The sequence below is a fragment of the Equus asinus genome, chromosome 6 (genome assembly GCF_041296235.1).
Source record: "Equus asinus isolate D_3611 breed Donkey chromosome 6, EquAss-T2T_v2, whole genome shotgun sequence".
Classification (NCBI taxonomy): Eukaryota; Metazoa; Chordata; class Mammalia; order Perissodactyla; family Equidae; genus Equus; species Equus asinus.
This window is the reverse complement of record NC_091795.1, coordinates 13,817,963-13,842,904: the sequence shown is the minus strand read 5'-3', so window position 1 is coordinate 13,842,904 and position 24,942 is coordinate 13,817,963. Positions and strand designations below refer to the sequence as shown.

Sequence of the window (24,942 nt, the reverse complement as noted above, 5' to 3'; positions counted from 1 at the left end):
GCAGGCTCTTGAAAAATGTTTGAGTGAATGGATGAATAAACAACCATGTAAAAGGTAAGTGCCTAGTCCACATCCAAGGTACTGAAGTAATACACTAGCTTAACAATTCAGAAAGACTGCATTAACTAAGTCACAAAGCTCTCAACTCTAGTTTGCTGTAATTATTAGCACAAGTTTCTAAGGTGGAGAATGCTGGTATTATTAATAACTTTAGAGATTATAATTTGATTAAGCAAAAGATTGTTGTGCTTGCTTCACGACCGATAATGCTAGATCTTTGCGTGGGACTGTCACAAGAAAATATTTAATGATGTGGGGAGACAGAGGTAGAGTCTGGTTTGAAATGTAGTGAGAAGTAATCATTGACAATTTCATGATGGCCAGTCATCTGGGTTCCTTTCTGTGACCTGGCATTTAAAATTGGTAATCAAGTCAAATATAAACAAACAAACATCACCACCACTCCCTCCCCCAAATACAGGGCCAAAGGACCCTTTTCCTTCTGTTAAAACTTAATCGGACGAAACTCCCAGGGACTAGCCTGTAGTACAAAACATCAGATCTATCACTTGATGCGATGAGAGAGGCACTCTGTAGGAGCCATGAAGTAGTGCTCAATAAGAGGGAGAGAGTTGGAAGGTCAAGTCTCCTGCTAAAAGGATCTGAGGAGGGTCTAAAGAGAGTAGGGATCATTGCTGTACTGGTTGCAGTTTCTGAGGCAGGTTAGGAGAAATGGGGATTAACTAGGGGTTGGGTACCATCATGAGCAAGGATGACGCAGCATTTGGGTATCCCTAGTAAAAGATGGGTTGTAGTAAGACAGGTCTAGGAGCATCATCTTCTGTAAGAAAGCGGTGGTCATTCAAAGTGGGGCATGTTATGGCATTTTACAGCTGCAGCCTGACTGCGGGAGAAATGCTATTGTCTATGAACTTTGCACTTGGCTTCCTGAGTCTCTGCTCTCAGCATGATTAACAGCAGGGCAGCTTTTACTCTTTTTCAGTCCAAGCTGGTTTTCACTCTTTCAGTCTCAGACAAGTTTTAATTCAGTTAACTGGATTTAGCCAAATGTCCACATTTTTCTCTGCACTATGCTTTTAAATCATGCTAAAGCCAAATGTCCACATCTTTCTCTGCACTATGACCTTCAACTACACAGAGGACTAAAGGTCCTGCAAAGCCTAATGTGGCCACATGCAGGGCAACTGCCCAGTGGTTCATTAAAACAATTAGAACCAAATAAAATTCAGATCAAAATCAGAGGTGACACAGGGCTGGCCCTGCAGTGTAGTGTTTAAGTCTGGCGTGCCTGGGTTTGTGGGTTTGGATCCCAGGCGTGGACCTACGTCACTGGTCAGTCATGCTGTGGTGACGACCCACATACAAAACAGAGGAAGATTGGCACAGATGTTAGCTCAAGGCTAGTCTTCCTCAAGCAAAGAGAGGGAGATTGGCAACAAATGTCAGCTCAGGGCAAATCTTCCTTCGCCAAAAAAAAATCAGAGGTGACTTAATCCCAGCAAAAGTGGAACATCTGCCTGGTGTAGCATGACCAGCTTCTTGAGGCTGCTCTTGGGGAACTGTTATCTCTAATAAGGGCCCAAAGAATTCACTAAGAGAAAGTACTTATCAGTTCCTTACCTCTTATTTCTAAAAACACCCCCCCCCCCCCGCCAAATGGGAAAATCACTTATAATTTGGACACATTAAGAACCCAGCTATTGCAGCTGATGAAGAACAACTCTTCTACTCCAGAGGTCCTCAAACTTTACTGGGCTTCAGAAATACCTGTAGGGTTTGCTGAAATCCAGATTGCTGTGCTCCATCCCTAAGGATTCTGTTTCAGTAGGTCTAGAGGGGGCCCCAAAATTTGCATTGTTAATAAGTTCCAAGATGATGCTGGTGCAACGACCACACTTGAGAACCACTTCTCTACCTCAAATCTTCCTCTGTACTTCCACCTTCAATACTTTTGTACTTCCTGTTCCTTCTGCTTGGAAGGCCTTCCCTGCTCTCCAGCTAATTGATTGCTTGTCTTAGTTTAAGTTTATCTCTTTCCTTTGCCTTCATCTTAGTTATCTATTGCTGCGTAACAAGTTGCCCCAGGTAGGACCTGGGGTAATGTAAGAATGGTAGTGTAAGGAGTTCAGGGAAACCAATCCCTGAAAGAGTCACTTATTAAGCTGGTCAAAATTAATAAGGACACTCATTCAAAATCTCTAGATATTTATTGAAAGGTTTACAACAAATTGAGAAACATGAATCCACAAAATCGAGGAAAACAGCAGGAATAGTGGAAATCCATGGTATTCAAGCTAAGGACTGCATTCATCTCCCGACAGCTCTACTTTGTGGAAGAACTGTTACAGTGAGCTCAGCAACCAAGTGGCGGTTCACACCTCCCCCAGCTCTCTGGGTTGGAACAGGTATTCCAGGCAGTTTGGGCAGACAATGAACATGGACAGATCCATTATCTGTATTTCTATGCTGTAGAAGCCCTATATCAAGTGAGTGGTGGCAGCTAGTTGGCATTCACTCCCTTACTCCCAACTTCCACTATGTATGTGGAGAGGATCCTGGCAGAGCAGACAGTGAAAAGTAAACCTTCCCTTGCCACCACAGCTCTATGTCACAGTAGAGATGCTCTGGTGGGCTCAGCAGATGAATGACAGTTCCCATCTTCCTCAGCTTCCTGGAGCTGAAGACCTATTCTGGGTGGATTTGGCAACCAGTGCATTTCAGATCTCATTCTGCTTGGATCTGTGTTGTAGAAGATCCATACTAGGGACATACTTGGGAGTGGCAGCAGCCTAGCATGGGACCACCTTCCCCACTCCTCCTCATCCCTGCCGTCAATACACACAGCTCCTGCTCCATACCAAGGATTCAGGTTGGGTAGTCAATCAAGAGTGAGTTCCTCACCCCTTTCTCCACCTCCTGCTTCAGAGCCTCCACAGTGTAGAGCTTCACCCCAGGGGGACATCAAAGAAAATCTCAGACTGGCAACCCCGTGCTTTTGCTAAGGGACCTGACTTCAATTGGATCAGATTGTGGAACAATTTATGCTGCACAGCATTGTCAAAAACAATAAAGCATCCAGCTGGCAATTAATGGAGAATAACATCTGAGGGTGACATTAATAGAAACAGATTCATCAGAATCTTAATGGAAAGATCAGAGAAGGAGATAACAGAAGGGCCCAGATGAAACTACAGTTATCCCCTCTAGTCAGAAGGACTACATGAATCCCAGGCTGTACCATCTGAGAGGTAACATTAGAAGCTACACACTGCTGAGAAAAGGGGTTTTATTAAACTAGTCCAGCCAAGTCACTAAACAAACAAGCAAGCAGCAAGCTCCAGTGGAAGATCAGCACCCAGAGTTTCTACAATGTTTTACCTAAACTGTCCAGTTTTCAACAAAAATTACAAGAAATGGGAAAGTACGACACATATACAGGGAAAAAAAGCAATAGAAATTGCCTTTGAAGGCGTCCAAATGCTGGACTCAGCAGATAAAGACTTCAAAACAACTATTATAAATATATTAAAAGATATAAGGGAAAACATGTTTCAAGATTAAGGAAAGATATGATGACTATGTCTCATTAAATAGAGAATATTAATAAGGAGATAGAAATTACTAAAAAAACAACCCAATGGAAATTCTGGGGTTGAGAAGTATAATAACTGAAGTGAAAAATTTACTAGGGGGGCTCAACAATAGATTTCAGCCAGCAGAAGAAAGAATCAGTGGACTTTAACACAGATTGATACAGATTATGCAGTCTGAAGAACAGAGAAAAAGCAATGAAGAAAAACTAACAGAGACTGAGAGAAATGTGGCACCCCATTAAACATGTCAATGTACATGACATGAGAATACCAGGAGAGGAGAGAGATGGCCAGAAAAAAATGTTCAAAGAAATAAGGGCCAAAACCTTCCAAAATGTAATGAAAAACACTATTCTACACATCTAAAAAGCTCAGTGAACGCCAAGTAAGATAAAAACAAAGGGATATTTCTTCAGTCAATCATACTCAAAATGTTGAAATACAAAGGCAAAGAAGAAATCTTGAAAGCAGCAAGACAAATGAATTAGCACATACAAAGGAACCCAATAAGATTATAAGCTGACTTCTTACCAGAAACAATGGCGGCCAGAGGCAGTGGGATGATATAGTCAAGGTGTTGAAAGAAAAATACCGTCAACCAAGAAACTTACATCCAGCAAAACTATCTTTCAAAAATAGAGGATAACTGAAGACATTCTCAGATATAAAAAAAACCCAGAAGTTTTTGTGATCAGAGCCACCTTACAATATGTTCTTCAGACTGAAAGCAAGTGATACAAGACAGAAAATTAGAGACACATACACACACACAAAAGAGTGCTAGTAGGTATGTAGGTAACTACAAAATAGAATACATGTGCATGCTTCTTCTTTTACCCAATTTAAAGGCAATTGCATCAAACAATATTATATAGTAGTATCGATGAGCATATAGGAACATAATATGTTTAACAATAATAGCACAAAAGAGGTGAAAGGAAACCCAACTGTTTTATTGTAAGGAAATGACACCAGATGCTAACTCAGATCAACAGGGAGGAATGAAGAGGATCAGAAATCGTAAATAAGAAGGTTAATATAACAAACTCTCTCTCTATATTCTCATTCTTTTCTCTCAGTTTTATGGCTTTTAAAAGACATAAAATTATATACAGTAATTATATAATTACTTTATTTAAAGTAAAAGACATAAAGACATAAAATTATACCAAAGACAACAAAATCATATATTCTATGTTAAAAGACATAAAATTATACAAGTTGATTACTTTATCATTAAAAACATAAAATTATGTAAAATTATTATAACATTGTATTGTGGGGATATTACATATGTAGATGAAATATGTATAACAAGAGGGGGCCCCAAGTTCCCTCCAGGCCTCCATTTCCTTACTGTAAAACGGAGATAGTAGTACTTATCTTGAAGGATTATTGGAGGCACTAGTGACTACTGTGTTGTCAGCAACAAAATCCTACCCCAAACCTCTGGTTCTCTCTGTTTCATTGACCAGAATGGAATCCCACCTTATGACTAAATCAATGCCTGGGAAGGGAGATGACATCACCTTAAATAGCTTAGAAGAGTGGGAGATTTCAAAAACAAAAAAAGGCTGCCCAGGTCCCACCCTGAGATTGAGTACATTGGTTGGGGATGGGCCTGAGCATAGGTGGATTTTTAAAGCTCCAAGCTGCCTTCAATGTGCAGTCGTGCCTGAGAATCACTGGCTTCGAGTCCCCTGTGAATAAGATCACATTCATTTGGCAAGACAGACTGCAGCAAATAGCCCACACTGGCTGCCACAGTCAGGTCGTCCTAGACCCTCCATTCCTGGAGGAGTGGAGACTGACATTAGATTTTTGCTACTCAAAGTGATGTTCATGGACCAGCAGCATCGGCATCACCCCTGAGTTCATTAGAAATGCAGAATTTCGATCCCGTCTTCTGACCTACTGAAAACAGAGTCTGCATTTTAACAAGATCCCCAAGTGATTCTCATGAGCATTGAAGTGTGAGAAGCGCTGGCATAAAAGATGCTTCTGCATGATTTTGGTGTTGCATCTTGCTGTCTGAGCCCTGCAATTATGTCTCAAACTCTTCCTACAGTCTTACCTCCAGCTCCTCCCTGGGTTCATGGAACCATGACTCCTGATGCCTCACCACCCGAAGGCAGTCAGCCCGAGTCTTGTAGCCTGCCTGCCCCTGTCTCACTTTGCCAGATAGACATGACTGACCTTTTTTGGCATCCGGGGTGAGACCATATCAGGTGATGGACTTCAGGTGAGGAGAATGTGATTGTCTCAATAAACACGTGACACTTCCTAACACAGGTCAAGGCCCCTCTGGGATGCTTTGAGGAGTCAGAACTGAATAATGCATGGCTTCTCACCCAGCTTGCAAAGTAGAAGGGCCGAGTAACAAAAACACTGTAACAACCAATACGTTTATCACACTTTAAGCCTACAAGGTACCTTTATATCTACATACTCCTTGTAAAAACAGGCTTAAAGAAATTACCTGGTTGTTCAAGGCCACACGGCTAAGTGGGTGGTAAAGTTGGGTCTGAGAAGCAGGACTTTAGACTCCAAACCAGGATTGCCGGATAAAATACAGGATGCCCAGTTCAATTTGAATTTCACACAAGCAATGAATAATTTTTAATATAAGCATATCCCATGTAATATTTGAGACACACTTATACCAGAAAATTATTCACTCTTTATCTGAAATTCAAATTTAACTGGGCATCCTATATTTTTATCTGGAAACCCTATTTCAAATCCCTCTTTCTTTCATGTGGCAGAATGTAACGGGTGCTAGTTAGTTTCGTCTACCAACTTCCTTTCTTTCCTCCATGGCGCAAAGCCATTATGGTACATTGTAACAGCGTCTGCGGGCAGTGAGGAGGCCATTACTACCTGACTGAAGATGTGAAGTGGAAGGCCTGTAGAGCCTTTCAATGTGACACCCCTTCTCTCTGCCCTTGGGTGTCATTGTGAGGAAGGTCCCCAGATGGCCCAAGATTGGGGTCCACATTGGGCTTTCACTGATGCTTCAGACCCAGGATCATGAGATGGCCAAGGGCATGAGGCTTCCTGTTGAGGTCTGGGGAGGCTGATAGATACCCATCTATTCCCCATGCAAATTCTGAACCAAGTGAGAGAGAGACACAGAAGTTGGAAACATGGAGGTCAAAATATCTTCTTGAACATATAGTTAGCATCTGCAATTCTGTGTTCAGATGGGGGATGCTAAAGCTGTGAATCCAAGGGGCTTATTTCTGAAATAACCCACTATGGATCTGGCATTTTACTTGATAACCAAATCCTTCAGAAATTATTTTGTGTCACGGTCGTCTCTTAGGATGATCATGCTGACAAGGTTGTTAATGGCAGGTCCTACGCTATTTTAGCTTATACCCAAACCTTGATCTCGCCTCTTCCTACCCTCTCTACACACTGCTGCCAGCCTCATCTGCCTGAACCTTGTTTCAATAACACCACCTTCTTCCTCAGAAACCTTCAGTGGCTCCCTATTCTCAATTCCTCACATCTCGGTGCTGTCTGCCCCTTCAAATCTCTCCATCATCTGTCCTAATCTACACACAACTCCTGTTCCCCGTCCTGCCCCCTCTGCTCTGCACTCACCCACTGAGTTCGTCTCCACCCTAAACCCATTCGACTTATGCTTCTCCTCCCTTGGAGCACCTCTTCTCTGGAATTTCCACAGCCTCCCTGTCTCTGAAAACTCAGCTGCCATCCATTGAATTCCCTCTGCTTTAAACCCAGACTGCGATTTTACCCATGTCTTCTGAAACTTCTGTATCCCCCAAGCCCACTGCAGAGCACAGGAGAGACTCCTACTTTGCTTGTTGATATCCAAAAACTTGTCTCTCTAAACCCAGGCTCAGGATTTGATGAACACATCTGTATTCTTCCTATTCCTTTGCTTCATTATGTGTAAACATTTATCCTAATGTCATACAATTTTAATGGAAGTGGCTATCATTTATTTGTGCCCACTATGTACTAGGACCAGGCTGGGCACTCTCTGTTTATTGGCTCCTGAGACCACACTGCTGTTAAGCAACAGGAGCCTGACCTGAACCCATGTATAGCTGCTCCCAAAGGCCATGACTTTAACCATGAGGTAGATTTGCAGTCATCATTACAGTGTGAAAAAAACCAGTCTCTAGTGCATCATTTCTCAAAGGGTAATCTTTGGGGTCCTAATAGACTTTATGTAGAATCAAGGTTCCATGGTGAAACCAGTTTGGCAAACACTGCATAGAACAAAAGAGGTTTCTTCTACGAAAGAAGAGCTTGGCACCTTTAATGGGCTAAAATGCATCGTGAATAGTCAGAAAAGGAATGTCATCCACACGGGTTCCAAATGTACTTGACTTGGGTTTTATTCACAGAGCATCTCAAAGGACCAGTGCATTCTGCAATATACTTTGGAAATGTGGCTTGACAACGTCCTCATATTGTCGGTTTGTTTCCCTCCTCTGCATTCATTTCATTTCCATGATGTCTCTGTTAAGGAAAGTGCCAAGGACCCCATTAGACATTCCTGTTATTAGGGCTTTCGACAAAACTAGGATGACATTTATCTCTGATTTTTAATATCTTGCTGGGTGATAGACATGGTGCCAATTAGTGACCTTTTGGGGAAAGTTACACTTGGGATCAAAGTCACTGGCAACATGAATCTCTAGCTCCCTCTCCAGGTCATCCCTGGTGCCTTGTACACATTTGGCCCCTGAGTGCTATGCACCTACCAGGAGATGGGGACCAGGATGCACAGTGCTTTCCACAGAGCAACAGAAGGCAGACAGCAGGTCAATCTGCCTATGACAAGCTATTATTCCTGCCCCAATTGGAATTCCTTGGATAATTTCATGTTCACTCACCTAGTCTCAGTTATTCCTAGAAGAGCAGTTGGAGCACTGGGCCCTAATTGCTCCTCTGAGAAGACACATCTTCACAGCCTTAGATTGGTCCCATCCCATGGGTCCTGTGGGTCAGCCAGTATCCCATGCAGAAATAAAAGCCATATTGATTCCTTCTTGATTTACATTTTTAGATGACCTTTGATGTTTAGCTTTGTGATAGATTTACTCATTTATTCAGTCATTTGTTCAACATATTTATTGAATACCTATTCCATGCCAAGCTCTATGCTTTATGCTCAAAGAACAAACAGAAGCCCAGACTTTGACCAAAATTAATTCCCATTTCAGTGTGGGAGGCAAATACACACTATATTGCAATGGTGCAGAGACAAGATGGCCACTAGAATGGAGAGAAGCACAGTCTCAGCTGGGGTGGAGGCTTCTGGACGAATAGACAAGTTCGGTAGGAGTTGGCCAAGCAAAGGTTGGGAAGGGGAGGGGAGCAGCAGGGGTGTGGGAGTTGAGGAAGCTATTCCTGATAGAAGGGTCAAAATAAGCACAGTGCAGAGGCGAAAAAGAGAATGGGTGTACACAAAATCAAAAAGCCTTGGTTTGGCTTTAGTAAATCATTTACCAGCTCCCACACACATACACATTTTTAAGGAAAGGCTGGGAGTAGGGAGATGGCCCCAGCATTGCTTTATCTTCTGTTGCCCCTATTTCTCTTCTGGGTCTTAATTTTACTGTCCAGAAACAATCAGGGTCCCCAAAGATTTTGCAGAGTTTTCAGGTCTGCTGAAGGATTTTTTTCCCTCCTCCACTCAAAGATTAATGCAGCCTCAGAGCTGAGTTCAGACCGCTTCTGTGGTTAACACTGAGGCGAAGGTTCCGTTCCAGCAGATATGAACAACAGTGTCATTTTTCAGGGCCATGTGCTTGGGTGGAATCAAGGTGCCTCCATTAATAAAGTAAGTCCCAGCAGCCTAAAAAAAATGCTTCTACAACTTCAGGAAACGCAATGCAATAAAATATGCCTGCCACGGTGGGGTCAAGGCAGAGTTAAAACATTCCATCTTTTCAGATGTTAAATGGTAAGCACTGTGTTTTCACCAGGGTTCTTAAGAGGAAACAACCTTTCCACCAAAAAGGTCAAGTTGCTTCTTAAAAGTCATATTCTTTTGTGTGATGCTAATAGAATTTTAATTCTGATCACAATCCTGAGAAATTATTGGGCACAATGTAGATCCGAGTATAATACAGTAAAAATAGAAACAAAACACAGACAAGTAAACAGAACCTGAAATCGTGTGGGCTACAATTTTCAAAGATGTTAGAGGTGATGAGAAGTCTTATCTGATTAAAATGAATTAAATTAATGTGTTTCCGGGCCCCTGACACCTTTAGGTACCAAAGGAAAGGTAGGTAGGATGCTAGAGTGGCAAGAGCCCATGTTCTTTGTTTTATTTTTTTCCAACTTTATTGGGACATGATTGAGATATGACGTTGTGTAAGTTTAAGGTGTGCAATGTGATGATTTGATACATGTAAACATTGTGAAATGTTTACCACAATAAGGTTAGTTAACACATCCTTCACCTCACATAATTATTAGTTTTTTGTTGCTATGGTAAGAACATTAAAGCAATACTCTCATAGCAACTTCAAGTATATAATACAGTGTGGTTAACTATAGGCATCAGGCTGTAGGTTAGGTCCCTGAAACTTAGTCATCTTATAACTTAAAGTTTATACCCTTTGAGCAACATTTCCCCATTTCCCCCACCCCTCAGCCCCTGGCAACCACCATTCTACCCTGTTTCTATGAGCTCTATGTTTTTAGATTCCACACATAAGTGAGAGCATACAGTATTTGTCTTTCTCTGTCTGATTTATTTCACCTTGCATTAGCCCCTCAAGGTCCATCCATGTTGTTGCAAATGGCAGGATTTTCTCCTTTTTCTGGCTGAATAATATTCTATTGTGTATATATATGTATATATGCATATACACTACATTTTCTTTGTCCATTCATCCATTGATGGACACTTAGGTTGTTTCCCTGTCTTGGCTATTGGGAATAATGCTGCAATGAACACGAGGGTGTGGATATCTCTTCAAGATAGTGCTTTCATTTCCTTTGGATATGTACCCAGATGTCGAATTAATGAGCCCACGTTTTGGGCTCAGAAGACATGGATTGGAAAGCAGATCTGCTTTTCAATTGAGTAGTGAAATAGCTATGCTTCCTACTCACTCCTGTGTCTTTAAGATATAAGACATGAGCTCTCAACTTTTCTTTTTCCCTTAGCTGCATCTAATTCCCTATAGTGTTTGCAGCAACAGAGAGGTTACTTTATATTAATCCCTAAGAGGTTTTCACCCAGGTCCTCTGTACATTAAGACAAACATGAATCTTCATCCCTCATTCGAGTTAGAGAATAGAATGATCTTGCTAAGCCTGTGGGGGGGGGGGGGGGAATGAAAATAAATGATAAATAAATTGGACCAGTCATTTAACAACTTACGGAAGTTGTCTCTCCAAGGACGATGCTGGGCAGCCCTCCTCAAGTTACATCATGCTCTTTGGAGTTAAGGAGCTTTATTTCTGTGGAGAAGAAGCAGAAGGAGCTCAATCATGGCTTCTTTAACATGATTTTCTGATTCCAGCTTAGGTACCCTAGGAGCACCATGGGCAGAGTTCTCCACACGTCTCCTGGTGGGATGGATATCGCTATGGTCTAATTTCTTCTGGAGATGGATGATATCTCAGCCTCATTCCTAAGGTTGCTGGGGGACAAAATATCTTGGATTAAAGCTTTTCCCCTAAAAATGGAAATGCCCTTGGGAGATAATTAACCTTATGCCTCACATTTTATTTTATTTGGAGTGAGGTGCAAACCTGAAAACATGAAGGCCCAGGGAGAAAGGTTATCGTAAGGGACAGAAGGGAGGTTCCAAAAGACCTGAGTTAGAGGAAGTGAACTTTTACTCTACTGTAAACATTTTTGTGGCTAGGGAAAACATAATCATGTCCTGCTTTCCCAGTCTTCACCCAGCCCTCACCACCAAGAGGATTCTGAGTTAACGAGCCTGAGAAGGGTCTTGCCTTGCTAAACATACTCTTTGGGCTTTTGGAAGGCAGAAATGGAAGGAAATGGGGATGAGAAAGACAAAAGGACTAAAAGCTAGGCTGAGTGGGGGTGTTTTCCATGCTGTTTTGAGATGAGAGCTGTGGGTGCAGCTACAAAAAGTGTAGCAGTTGATGGGATAGAAAATGGGCTTTTTACAAGTCTTCCTGTGGTCTACAAGTTCCTGTCTAGTGTTTAAGCAATACAAGAAAGAGTAAAGTCAATTTGGACTTCTTTTTTGGTATATTGATGTGTTTCTTGGATTTGACATTTCTCTAGGACTGAACCATTTGGGTGATGACTTTACAAGCGTTCCTATGACACCGTGTGACTGATGACCACGTGTTTTACCTCTGCAGAAGTAGCTGCGGCAAAGAAGAAGGCAGGATTTGGGACAGGAGGCTAGTCCTGACTCTGTCATTTTTAGTTGTACCAGGGAAGAAAGGGCGATCCAGTGATAGAAATGAACTCCCTGTGCTCATTCTGTCATTCCTCCAGCAGCAACAGTAGCAACTGCCATGCTTCATTCTATTGCCGGCTGAGAAATCAACTAATCAATCAGTTGTCTCATAATATAATCCAAAATCAAAAGGCTCTGGGCTTTTGGTAAACATGGCAATTTGAACATGTGTGTTTAATGCCACTCCCTCCAAAAACTGTGCTGGCAAAGAGATAACAAATGAGGATAAACCAGGAGGAAAGAGGAAAGATTGAGCATCATAAGCAGAGACATGGAGAGACTTGGAAGGTATAAAAAGCCTGAAATCAAATTTCTAGAGATGAAAACCACAATATCTAAGATGAAAAATATGCTGGATGGGACTAACAATAGATTCGCATTGCAGAATAAAAGATTAGTAAACTAAATACATAGCGAGAGAAACTATCCGAAAGGAATGGAAAGAAAAAGGATAAGAGAGGATAGATCAAAGGCATTTTCAGACATTCAGACAGAGAGTTTACCTCCTATATGGCCATTCTCAGAGAACTACTGCTTCACCAACACAACGGAGTGAACAAACAAACGAAGAAAGGGAAATAAAAGTATATAGATTGAAAAGGAAAAAATAAAATTTTCTTTATTTGCAGATAACATATTTGTTTATGGAGGAAATTTCAAAGGACTGACATTATAGCTTCTGAAACTAATAAACAAGTTTAGCGAGATTCCATGATAAAAGGTTAATATATAAAAAAGGCAGTTGCTTTTCTATATACCAGCAGTGAATAATTGGAATTTAAAATTACAAGATTACAAAAAGAAATCATTTACAATAGCAAAAAAAAAAAAAAAAAACTCCAGAAATACTTAGGTATAAATCTAACAAAATATGTAAGAATCTATATGTACAAAACTATGATAAAAGAAGTCAAGAAAGATCTAAACAAATCAAGAGATATTCTCTTTTCATGGCTTGGAAACCTCAATATTGTTAAAATATCTATTCTTCCCAACTTGGTCAACAGATCCAATGCAATCCCAAAGAAAATCCCAGAAAACAATTTTGTAGATATTGATGAAGTGATTCTAAAGTTACCTAGAAGAGCAAAAGACTGAGAATAGCCAGTACAATACTGAAGAACAAAGTTGGAGGACTCACGCTACCTGATTTCAAGATTTAATATAAAACTAATCAAGACGGCATGGTATAGACACAAAGATTAACGGGACAGAATAGAGAGCTCAGAAATAGACCAGACAAGCATAACCAACTGATCTTTGACAAAGGTATAAAGGCAATCCAATGAAGGAAGAAGTCTTTTCAACAAATGCTGCAGGAACAATTAGATGTCCGTATGCAGAAAATGTACCTAGACACAGACCTTTCACAAAAATTAACTCAAAATTGATCATAGATATAAATGTAAAATGCAATATTATAAAATGTCTGGGAAAAAAATAGGAAGAAAATCTATGTGACCTTGGGTTTGATGGGATTTTTTTAGATACAACACCAAAAGTGTGATCCATGAAAAAAAAAACCCAGAATGTTGAACTTTATTTTATTAAATGTAAAAATTTCTGCTCTGAGGAAGACACTGTTAAGAGAACTTTTTAAAAGTCGTGGACTGGGAGAAAATATTTGCAAAACACACATCTGTTAAAAGAGACGCATAAAATGCAAAGAACTGTTAAAACTCAACAATAAGAAAACAAACAATCCAATTTAAAAATGAGCAAGAGATCAGAACAGATACTTCAGCAAGCATGATTTACAGATGATAATAAGCATATGAAAAGATACTCCACACAATTTGTCATTATGGAATTGCAAATTAAAACATCAATAAGATACCATTACACATCTATTAGAATGACTAAAATCCAAGATTGACATGGATGCTGACGAGGATGCAGAACAATCAGAAATCTCATTCATTGCTAGTGGGATTGTAATGTGGTACAGCCATTCAGGAAGACAGCTTAACAGTTTCTTACAATGTGAAACATAATCCTACCATAGGCTCCAGCAATCACTCTCCAAGGTGTTTACCCAACTCATCGGAGAACTTAGATTCACAGAAAGTTCTGCTTATGGTCTTTATAATAATTTTATCCACAATTACCAAAAACTAAAAGTAACCACGATGTCCTTCTATAGGTGAATAAACAAACCGGGGTCCATCTATACAATGCAATATTATTCAGTAAGAAAAAGAAATGAGCTATCTAGCCACAAAAAACATGGAAGCTAAGTGAAATCAGCCAGTCTGAAAAGGCTACATATGGTATGATCCCAACTGTATGGCATTCTGGAAAAGGCAGAACTATCGAGAGAGCATGAAGCTCAGTCGTTACCAGGGATTCAGGAGGAACTCGGGAGGATTGACTAGGAGAAGCTCAAGCAATTTTTAGGGCAGAGAAACTATTCTGAAGATTATAATGGTGGAGATATGATGACATATATTTGTCAAAATCCATCAAACTTTATAGCTCTTTGGAGACTATAGGGGCAAGATGAGCCTGGAGCATCTTACAGTGCCAGAAAGTAAAAGAAGTGCTCAAAATAAAACAAGACAAAAAACAAACCCCACACTGTTGCGGATGTGTCAAAGGGACACAGGAAGGAACCAACTGATAGAGCTCTTAATGGTCAAAACTGGACCAATTTGAGCAACAGAGAAATAAAGTAGTATTGGATTATGACCTAAAATATAAACGTATATAGGTGTGTCTGTCCTGGTATAAACAGATGATTGAACGAATAAATAAATAAATGGGGAAGAAGAGACAAATCACCTGCACAGAAGAATTCTGAATAATTTATGTAGCTACTCCACCCTCAGGGAGCTGGAATATAACTCCTCCTTCCTTAAATGGGACCTTCCAGAATGACTTCTGCCAAAGAGCACTGTATGGAAGAGGGGAGAAAGCTGACAAATACGGCCTCAGCCAGGTATTTGTGAAAACATCAACAACGATAAGCCACGTTGATTGCTGATCTGATATGATCTGATGAAAATGACACTTTACCTTGAGGTCTTCTTCCCCACAACACGCAACCCCAATCTAATCAGGAGAAAAACATCCGACAAAACCAAATTTGTGACATTCTACAAAATACCTGACCAGTAATCACCAAAACTGTGAGGGTCGCCAAAAACTCGGAAGGTCTGAGAAATTGTCACAGCCAAAAGGAGCCTAAGGAGACACGGCAATTAAATGTAATGTGGTGTCCTGGACGGGATCCCAAGACAGAAAAAGGACATTAGGTAAAAATCAAATTTGGTTTTAGGGTTTGAAGTATGGACTTTAGTTAATAACAGTGTCTCAATATTGTTCACTGATTGTAACAAATGTACCACGCTAATGTAAAATAATCCGTATTAGGGGATAAAACAGAGGAAGCGGAGTACGTGCATGCTCTCTGAATTATCTCCACAACTCTTCTGTAAATCTAAAACTGTTCTAAAATGAAAAGCTTTTTTTTAAAGCACACACACACACACCCCTCACTTAAGGAGCAGAAAATATTCTCAGATGGAACTTCAGAATGTGGAAAGAGCACCTGTGGTGCAGGGATACATGGAAAGGATTACAAGAGATATATTTAGTACCAGAATTAGGAATCTCATCAGGCTCTGTTTTTCTTTTACGAAGTAGAAGAAAAAACAAACCCCAACTTCTGTAGCTTGATTCTTCAAATAATATCTGAAGTAGGAGACATTCAGTGGGACTCATGGAAGATAAGTAGATGAGTTAAGAAATAGGTAACCATTACTTTATCAATTGCTACATTTCATAATAAAAATGACATCATAAGTAATAGTAATCATTGTTAAATAAAAAGTACCACCATTTAAAATTTTGTGTTAAAGTTAGAGTTTCAGTGCGTGAAGATGAAAAGTGGAGAGAGGGAGGGATGGGGGAAGAGAAAGGAGGCCTGAGGGTGGGAGCTAAGGATCCCTCAGAAGAGGGCCCTCGTGAATTTACTCCATGTAAGTATCAAGAAAAGAATGCATATAGTTTGGCTCAAGTAAGTAAGTGTAGGAACACAACAAATTAGGATATTTCTCAGATCTCACTTAAAGTGAAGCAAAAAAAAATCTACTCTAGAATGAGTAATAGTAAAGTAAGAGTGTTAAAGAAAAAATACAGACTGGTGGAGGATTAATGGGGCTAGTGGTAACAATAAATTAAAAAGAAAACTAAAATCACCTAAAGAAAGACCATAAATTATGTTAAAAAGCAAACACAAAGGGCTGTAACACATTAAAAGCAAAAGAAAAATAAAAGGCAAGTCTGAAATTGCTGTACGTGCAAGCACAAGAGGTTATTATAACTGCTCTTAAGAAAGAGATTTTCTTTCATACTTTCCTGCCACCTCGGCTGTACCTGGTTCTCAGATACCTGAAAGCTGTTTCAAGTTAACAGATTTCCCGCCTTCACTTCATTTGACCCGTTTTTGAACAGTTCATCGTTCATTAGCACATTCTCTAGAGACTGGGCAAAGCCAAGAAATCAGATGAGACTCAAAAGGCTGTGTTTGCTATTTGCTGAGAGAAGAGCCCACTCCTAGTGTGGCAACAAGTTTCATTCCAAAGGACCTATGATGTGACATCTTTGTGCACTTAGAAGATTTACAACAACTCATCTTCGTGCCCCTGAATAGGTGAGCGAGTTTTGCATGTGAGAGACACTTCCACGACAGATTTGACATAGTGAGTAATGGTTGAGCCTGAAGTTTGGCTCGAGCTCTTACAGATCCTGGTCAAACAGGACCGTCCATAAATTTGTCAAACACTCTACATTGTGGAACCCTTCCTCCAGAAATCATCTCCAGTCTCCAGACAAGTGACCCTCTTCTGTCACTCCCATAGCTCTTTGCATCTGGGGCCTGTGGTGGGCAGGAGAATGGAGGCTTATGAATTAGTTATGTTTGTAAACGTTTTCTAGTATAGTCTGAAATTTCTCTGAATGTATCAACTACATTTTGCTCATGATAACATTTTATTTAATGGAGAGTTGGCCTCAAAAGGAAAATATCCTGAAAGGAACAAAGTGGCCTCAGTCTGATACCTAAGTTTTCCAATTTCCCAAACATCTTGACATGTAATAAAGATAGAAACTGCTTATCCCCCGGAGCAGTGAGTATCGGGTAGGAAAGTGGAACCTTCACAGATAAGAATTAACTTGAAAAGCCTTGTTACACAGTTCATTTTAAGAATCACATTCATTGTTAGATGGTTCATTTTAAGAATCAAAATAAAACAACACACCATGTGATAAAAGAAAACTGAGTTCAAAATATTGAGAAAATGAGCTTACGTGCAAAGTTTTGTAAAGGAACTCAGACTTCAGAAAGATCGGCTCATGAAATAATGATATCGACCCTGATATCAGTTTCCCCGCGTTAAACCCAGGATATATGGGGTTAAAACCAAAACACTCATTCCCTACTTACTCTCTGGCTTCCTGGCTCCAGAATCCACTATCCTCCATGGAGACAGACACCGTCAAGGACAAGCACCTGGATTATCTCCTCCCACAAAGAGATACAGACTGGTGGGAAAGCTGCTGACCAGCAAGGTCATGGGCTCCCTCCTCTCTGCAAGTGTCTCAAGGCCAAAGACAGGCTGGTGGGAAAGCTCCAACCAGCAAGGCCATATGCTTCCCCCTCCACCTAAAACCCCAAATAAAAACCCTTCCTTTTAGCTTTTCGGGGAGTTTGGGATTTCAGCGTTAGCTGCCCTCTCTCCTTGCTCAGTGCTGTGCAAAAATAAAATTCCTACTTTCTTCCACACACCCGGTGTCAGAGATTGGCTTGTTGCGCAACGGGTGAGTGAACTCACTTCAGGTTCGGTAACAATAATACAACATGGAAAGAAACACACACACACACACACATTACCAAGGTCTGATCAAGCTGAAAAAGCAGCGGTTTTCTCACAAAATGATCGTATCTATGGAAGCCAGCGCATCTCTTTAGTCATCCTCACCATAAAAGTCAAGGATAAATTCAGTAGCTTCCAAGGAGGGACTCACGGTTTAATCTATTCTGGGGACCGCTGCTGCACACAGTGACGTGGGTAGTTTATCTCAGGGTGCAGAGCCCTTTCTCCGTGTTATGTGGTTGTGTAAGCTGATGACAGGGCAAGGCAGGTGTCAGCTGCTTCCTCACGTACCTGCAGACTGCTGGGCCAAAGACCCGAGTGCCCTAGTGTCTGGGGACCGCCCTCAGAGCAGCCTGGAGAAAATGCAGGGAACCACCCAAGAACTCTGGACACTGGGCCAGTGTTTACCGCCTGCACCACGGCAACCAGCCCAGGGCACACATCTGCGCCATCTCACAAGAGTGCTTGAAGAAAACATAGGCCCAGTTTCCCCTCCAGACTTGAGGAAAGCAGCGTTTGCTTCAGTTCACAGAAGGGAGCCAGACTGGGGGGAGGAGTGAGCAGTCCAAACACATCAGGGATTGAAAAGAATCAAACTGGTTCGTGTCAACTACTGATTTTAACTGTGATCTTTCAAATTCCCCTGTCTGATGTCTCAGTGGGCAGATCTCACACGCTTTCTAGATACCGAGTTATTTAAGTCCAGTGTGAGTTAAACCCTTGCCCGTCTAATGTAGACCTCATGCCCTCTGTATTAGTTTGCTAGGACTGGCTGCCATGACAAAATACCACAGACTGGGGGACTGCAATACGAGAAATTCATTTTCTCACCTTGTGGAAGCTGGAAGTCTGAGATCAAGGAGTTGGCAGGGTTGGTTTCTTCTAAGGCCGCTCTCCTTGGCCTGTAGATGGCCGTCTTCTTCCTGTGAAGGTCACACGTGTCCTTCTGTATGTATCTGTGTCCTAATCTCTTCTTATAAGGACCCCCATCATATAGTATTAGGGCCCACTCTAGTGACCTTATTTAACCTTGGTTACCTCTTAAAAGACCCGTGTCTGAATACAGTCACAATCTGAGGTACTGGGGGGTTAGGATGTCAACATATGAATTTGGGGGGCGACACAATGCAGCCCATGACACCCTTGTCTTCCCAGTGCTGGGGTGAGGAGACGCCTGGGGGAAGGGGGAAGCTGGCCTGGTCCTGGGATACCCCTTCTTCCTCCTTGATAGCATCTGACTCCTCTGGTGTTGGGGACAGGGAATGACAACGGAGGAGGAAGGGTAAACGACTTTTACCTAACTACCTACAACGGGGGTTGGTGACCTCTGCTGCTTTTCCCGCCAGTATTTCCTGGCCTGGACTTCTTCAGGAAAGGGCACCCATGCGAGCTCCTTAGAGGTCTGTGATGAGCAGCCTTTCTGCACAGCTCCCTGGGAACTGACTCTACTTCTATCCCCTCTGGTCCCTTCAGCCCAGCAGAAGCCTCAACACCTCTTAAGTGCCGGAAACCCCTCACCAGACGTGCAGCCCCCTTTGAGTGCATTAGGCATGGGGATTCGAGCCTGGCTTGTGTTTCCTTGGAAAGCAAACGATGACTGAGCAAGCTACTCCAATTCCCTACTCAGGGTGGCACAGAGGCAAATCTGTTTGTCCACGGCATCAGCAGACATCAACTAGCTAATAAAACACAAAGGCAGGTAACCCACATCTTAGAAAGTCCAAAGGAGTTGTCTGGCCCCAGCTGATCAGCTCTTTAGAACAAGGCGAGTTTATTTCCCACGGCCTTTGTCAGGGCTTCAAGCACCATCTCTAGTCAGCAGGAGTCCCACTCTGCTTCCTCTTACACCAAAACTGTCACTGCCAGGGCAGCAGCAGAATCCAGCACTGCTTGTTCTTGCTGAGGAATGTGCTCCTTGGGGGTCTACAGAAGTCAGTGAACAAGGGACCGATGCTGGGGAGGAGAGTTGACTGTGGTAAGATCCGTACCATATTTTGAGACTGACTTACTGTAACAATTTCTGAATCTCTACCTTCTTTCTCTCTGTCCTACTGTGACTCATCTTGGTATTTTAAGCCACGCATTTCCCAGGGCTCAATAATGGAATAGTAAGCACTTGTGAGGCTTCAAGAATCATTTGACGTGACAAAGGAGCCTGTGTTCATTATTATAAAATGGAGCCGAGATTCTCAAAAAACCCAGACAAGTCCTGCCTCTGTTCTTCTATAAATTGGAGCCAATCACAGACTTCACAGGGGACTTCAGGGACAGAATCACATGGGGAGAATAGCCCTGGACTTGGTTTCAGAAGACCTTGATGTTGTATTCCTCCCAACCCCCCATCTTTTGTGAGACACTGAGCAGTAACCCTATGAAATGAAAATACCATCTCACGTGGTTGCTGTGAGGATAAATCGTGTCCTATTTGTTATATATTTGAAAAAGCTTTAAAAGCCAAGTTCCACATAAAAGTGAAAAATTGTCATACATCCTATATCAGACAGTGGTCCGTGGCAATGGTTGAGACTGACAGTAAGCGGGATACTGTCAGCTCCCAAAGGTCCGGAGGCCAAGTTCAGGTGGCCTTTGCTGGACAACTCCTTCCCAGCAGCCTCCTCTAGAGGGACCACATGGTTAAACGCCAGCATTACCCCAGTTTGAATAACCAGCAGAAATAATCACGGTTTATTAGGGCAAGACATCCTTATATCCTTGGTCTTGCATGTACATGGTGAAGGCAAAATACATAAGGAAGAATTTCCTATTTATTATCTTACAGGATGTGCTTTATAAGTAACCACTTAGGTTAAATCTAAAAATACCTGTAACTCAAATACATTCTAAAATGTAGTGATGCTCATTTATAGGACAACACACATCTTAAATTGAGACAGGGGCTGTGTGACACTGAACAAGGCCAAGAGATTGATCGCCCTCAAATCAGAATTCCTAGGACAGGACCTTGGATTTCTTCACCACTTTGTTGGGAATGAGCTCAGAAGGCTGTAGGGGAAGACACCACGCTGGTGATGGCCACACAGGAGCACATCCTCTTGAGCTTTCATTGCTGTGCACAGCCAGCTGGACATGACTGGTCTCGATCTTGGGTATGGTCACCCTGCTTTTCTTGGCTTGCAGAGCCATGCTGCCGGCCAGCTCCTGCACTTGGCCTGAGGGGTAGTGCAGTGTGGCAGCCATGTAGATGGGCACCTCCACATTCACTCTCTGAATTCCACCCCTCCTCAGCTGGCCATGGAGGCAGCCTTGGGAAAATACAGGCCTGCTTGGGAGGCTCTGTTCCTCTTGGCTCTTGGCTCCTTCTGGACACAACGGCTATGACCTGTAGAAAAGTGACTAGTGGAAGGAAGTAGATGAGGTCAGGCAAGAGTCCTTCCATAAACATTTGAGCCAACTGGGGACACAGTGATACACAATCCTTTATCAAGGAGCTACCAGACTAAGGAGACAGTCTCCAGAGGTAACCATTGCATAACACCGTAGGTGCAAAATGGAGGTATGCAAAGTCCTCCTTGTGGGACCTGAACCAGGTCCCCACAGGACACAGGTGAAGGTGCGTTCCTGTGTCCACAGCCTTCCCTTTCATGTGTCCTCAGTCGGGGTCTTCACTCTTCTCCCCTGAGCTGAGTGATTCAGGGCTTTGGGAAGTACCTGTGGAGCCAGCAGTTTGTAGAAACCAGGTCTCCTGGAAAGCTAGTTCTAGTCTTTCGTCTCCCAGGGAATGTCTAACAAACACTGACTGGCAGAAAACTTAACCCCCGCAGCAAACTGAGACTTTGGATTCCCTCCTCTCCACTGAACCCACCAACAGACCACGCTGGAGAGAGACTCCCTGGGCCAGCCATCGAGAGCCTCACGCCCTCCTTACATGCTTCATTGGACATTTTGCAGTCACCACTTCTCCTCCGTCTGAATCTCAGCAGACATTAGGGATCTCTGGTCTCCTTATTCCAGTTTGAGTAATGAGCTTGCAGCGTTATTAGAAAAGACAGAGCAAACTTGTATTGGTGTCTGCTGTCAGGAGCATTTCCGCATTCACTGGAGCTGAGTTACCGCCAGCATAAAGCAGGGCCTGCCCAGTGACGGGCCCGCCCTGTCAGTACACAGGAGGGTTGGCACGTAGGAGGGTGTAAGTGCAGGCAGAGCTGAGGATGCCGGCCTCATAACCACTCCTCCATCTTTCAGAGGAAGTGTTGTGGAGGGTGCTGTGGGCCGGAGCAGCAGTATTTGACTGGCCACTTTGATTCCGATTCTTGGCAAAATCTAGTCATCATTCACAGACTTGGGAGTTGACACAGCTGAAAAAGACCTATGAATGAAAGGGGATTTTCAAAGTGTGTCACCTTGATGCTTCTAGGAGCACTCTGGGAGAGCACTGTGAGAACATTTTAGGGAAGATAACCTCCAGGTGCTGAGTTCACAGAGTGGAGACCCTCCTTGTGCTTGGTGGTCCCTGATGCTCCTTAGTAATGTCCCTCTTGTGGGGAGTTTTATCTTGTCTGTTTAACTTGTAAGCCATTTCTCACTATAAGAACAGTACACGGTCATTACATGAAACTTGCAAAGTACAGAAATGTAAATAAAAGTTTCCTGTTTTCCTACCACCCAAAGAAACCCACCCATATTGTCATGCATTGCCTTGGAATCTTTCAGTTTTAATTTTCAAACTAATTTTTGCAGCAACTAAAAGCATATCTGTTACCAGAACCATCACAGATGGTTCACAGATGAAAACTTTTAAACCAAGACACAGTCCTGTCACCAGGAGCCTCCTGCTTCAACTGAGTGAGTGAAAAGAGACAACCCAGTCTGGCTGCTCCAGGCAAAGCTGTTCATTTCTCACTGTGACACCTCACTTTCATTAGCACCTCCTCTGGATGCCTCAGGAGGCTGGGGTGACACACCTGGGCATCAGGTAGCATCCTCTTGAGTGCATACACTACATTCAATCAGTCCCTAACATGGATGACCAGGACCTTGGTCATAAATGGAACTAGGTAACACAGTGGGGAGGAGTCCTTCCCAGACCATAACCATGGATGGGACACCACAAAAGCGGGGGCAGATCACGAAGGAGACAGCTTTTCCTTCTGCTTTGTGTAGCAGGTTTCCTAGTAAGAAGGAGAACGCATCGAGATTTGAGTCAGAATTCAATCACGTTTCAAAGATTGAAACAGCTGTGCCTCAGGGCCCTTGGCTTCAGTCATTTGCTAACTGTGTAAGTGGATCAGGTTACTTAAGCTCTGAGAATCTGAGTTTTTTATTTGGAAAACTGGAGCTAATAATACCTGTTCCGCTGGGTTGCTGTGAAGATCAAATGAGAAATGAAGTGAAAACGTCTGCCGTAGAGGCACTGCTCAAGGGTTAGTTTTGTTTTTTCTAAGTATCATCACACAGCCAGGCTGAGCTCAGGAGAAGAGCCATGTAGGCAGAGAGATTTTAGCTGGGCAAAAAAGCGCCCCTCCCCAAATTACTGCCTCACCATTGATTGACACATGGAATGGCTCAGTCAGAAATTCATCCCACTGATTTCTGTAGTCGTTCTCCCTTCAAATCAGAGCCATATTTAAATCTATGCTTCTGAATTTGCTCAGACATCGAGACCTTGCTCAATGACCTTCAACTGGCAAGTTACAAAGCACAAAGTCAAAATAGTCAGTAAGGATGTGGGCAAATTGGAAGCACAACGAAGTCAATTTTATTAAGTCAAGGATGTGTCCATGTTGTGCAGAATTTCTAATTCAACGCTTTCAAGTTTAAAAAGAATTAGATGCCATGTAGGGAAGAGGTGGAGTCATGGGCTGTGGAGTCAGACTGGCAGGGTTTAAATCCCAGTTAGGCTACTTACTAGCTGTGTGACCTTCAGCAAGTTACTAAATGTCTCTGTGCTTCAATTTTCTTATCTGTAGAGGAAAATTGTGGCTGAGCTAACATCTGTTGCCAATCTTTCTCTTTCTTTGTTTTTCTCCCCAAAGCCCCGTCACATAGTTGCACATCCTAGTCGTAGGTCATTCTAGTTCTTCTTTGTGGGACGCCTCCACAGCATGGCTTGATGAGCGGTGCGTAGGTCCACAGCCAGGATTCAAGCCGGTGAACCCCAGGCTGCCAAAGCAGAGTGTGCTGACCCAACCACTGGGCTACAGGGCTGGCCACTCACAAGATTTAAATAAATCAGATTTCAGTTTTTTAAAACACGGAAGTGATAGTGTTACATCTTCACAAATACCAGTATTTTGGTGCTTAAAAAATGTCATGGTATAAATTCCTAAACTGATCTTTCAAACTCTGTTAATCCATTGTTTGGAACATGGTTCTGAAAATTGCTCACAGCGTTTCATTCTGCCCAAGAAATTCAATTCATTTTTTCCTTTCCATTCATTTGTAAACGTCTTTGCTCAGCTGATTAGATGAAATGTTTCTAAAACCCAAATCTGATTCATGTATTTTCCCTAACTCACCCTCAACAGCTCCTGATCGATGGCGTGTGGGCACTTCATTTTCAGCCCTAGCTCTTCTGCCTCAGCGATCCCTGAGCCCCCCTCACACTCAAAGCACTCATTGCAGAGCGTCTGATGGCTTTCTGCCTTGGTGCCTTTGCTCGCTGTGCCTTCTGCTCCTGCAGCGTCAGTGTCCGCCCAGTGAACACCTCTGATCTCACTTTCTTCCTAGTAGCGCCTCCTCAGGAAGTCTCCTGCCCTTGCTGCTCCAACAGAATCGATTTCTTCATTTATGTCCCCTATACATTTCCGTGACAACCCATGTATGAGAGTGCCAAAATGGCCCCAAATTAGTCCCTTTCCTCTAGGCAGTATCTCCCTCTTCTCTCTCCCACCTTCCCACACCTGCCGCTGATTCTGGTCAGATCCTATGATTTGCTTTGGCAAGTGCAAAATAGCTAACGTGTCACAGAAGCTTGTAAAGTGCTTGAGAATTGAGCTTGGTTTCTTGCTGCTTTTCAGAACCCTGTGACTCCCATATGAAGAAGTCCGT

The 24,942-nt window shown here is 42.5% G+C and overlaps 1 long non-coding RNA gene across 2 annotated transcripts; it reads right to left on the bottom strand.

The window, feature by feature from the left end:
* Window positions 1–6,335: 6,335 nt before the first annotated feature.
* On the bottom strand, window positions 6,336–17,790 carry LOC123286386 (uncharacterized). 2 transcript variants are annotated; one of them, XR_011503851.1, is made up of 4 exons: window positions 17,505–17,790; window positions 10,996–11,075; window positions 8,489–8,592; window positions 6,336–8,111 (listed from the first exon to the last, which is right to left on the bottom strand). It is a non-coding gene; the product is annotated as an uncharacterized lncRNA (long non-coding RNA). The 2 variants fall into 2 exon arrangements; XR_011503852.1 differs by lacking the exon at window positions 8,489–8,592 and having other exon boundaries at window positions 17,505–17,789.
* Window positions 17,791–24,942: the final 7,152 nt, after the last annotated feature.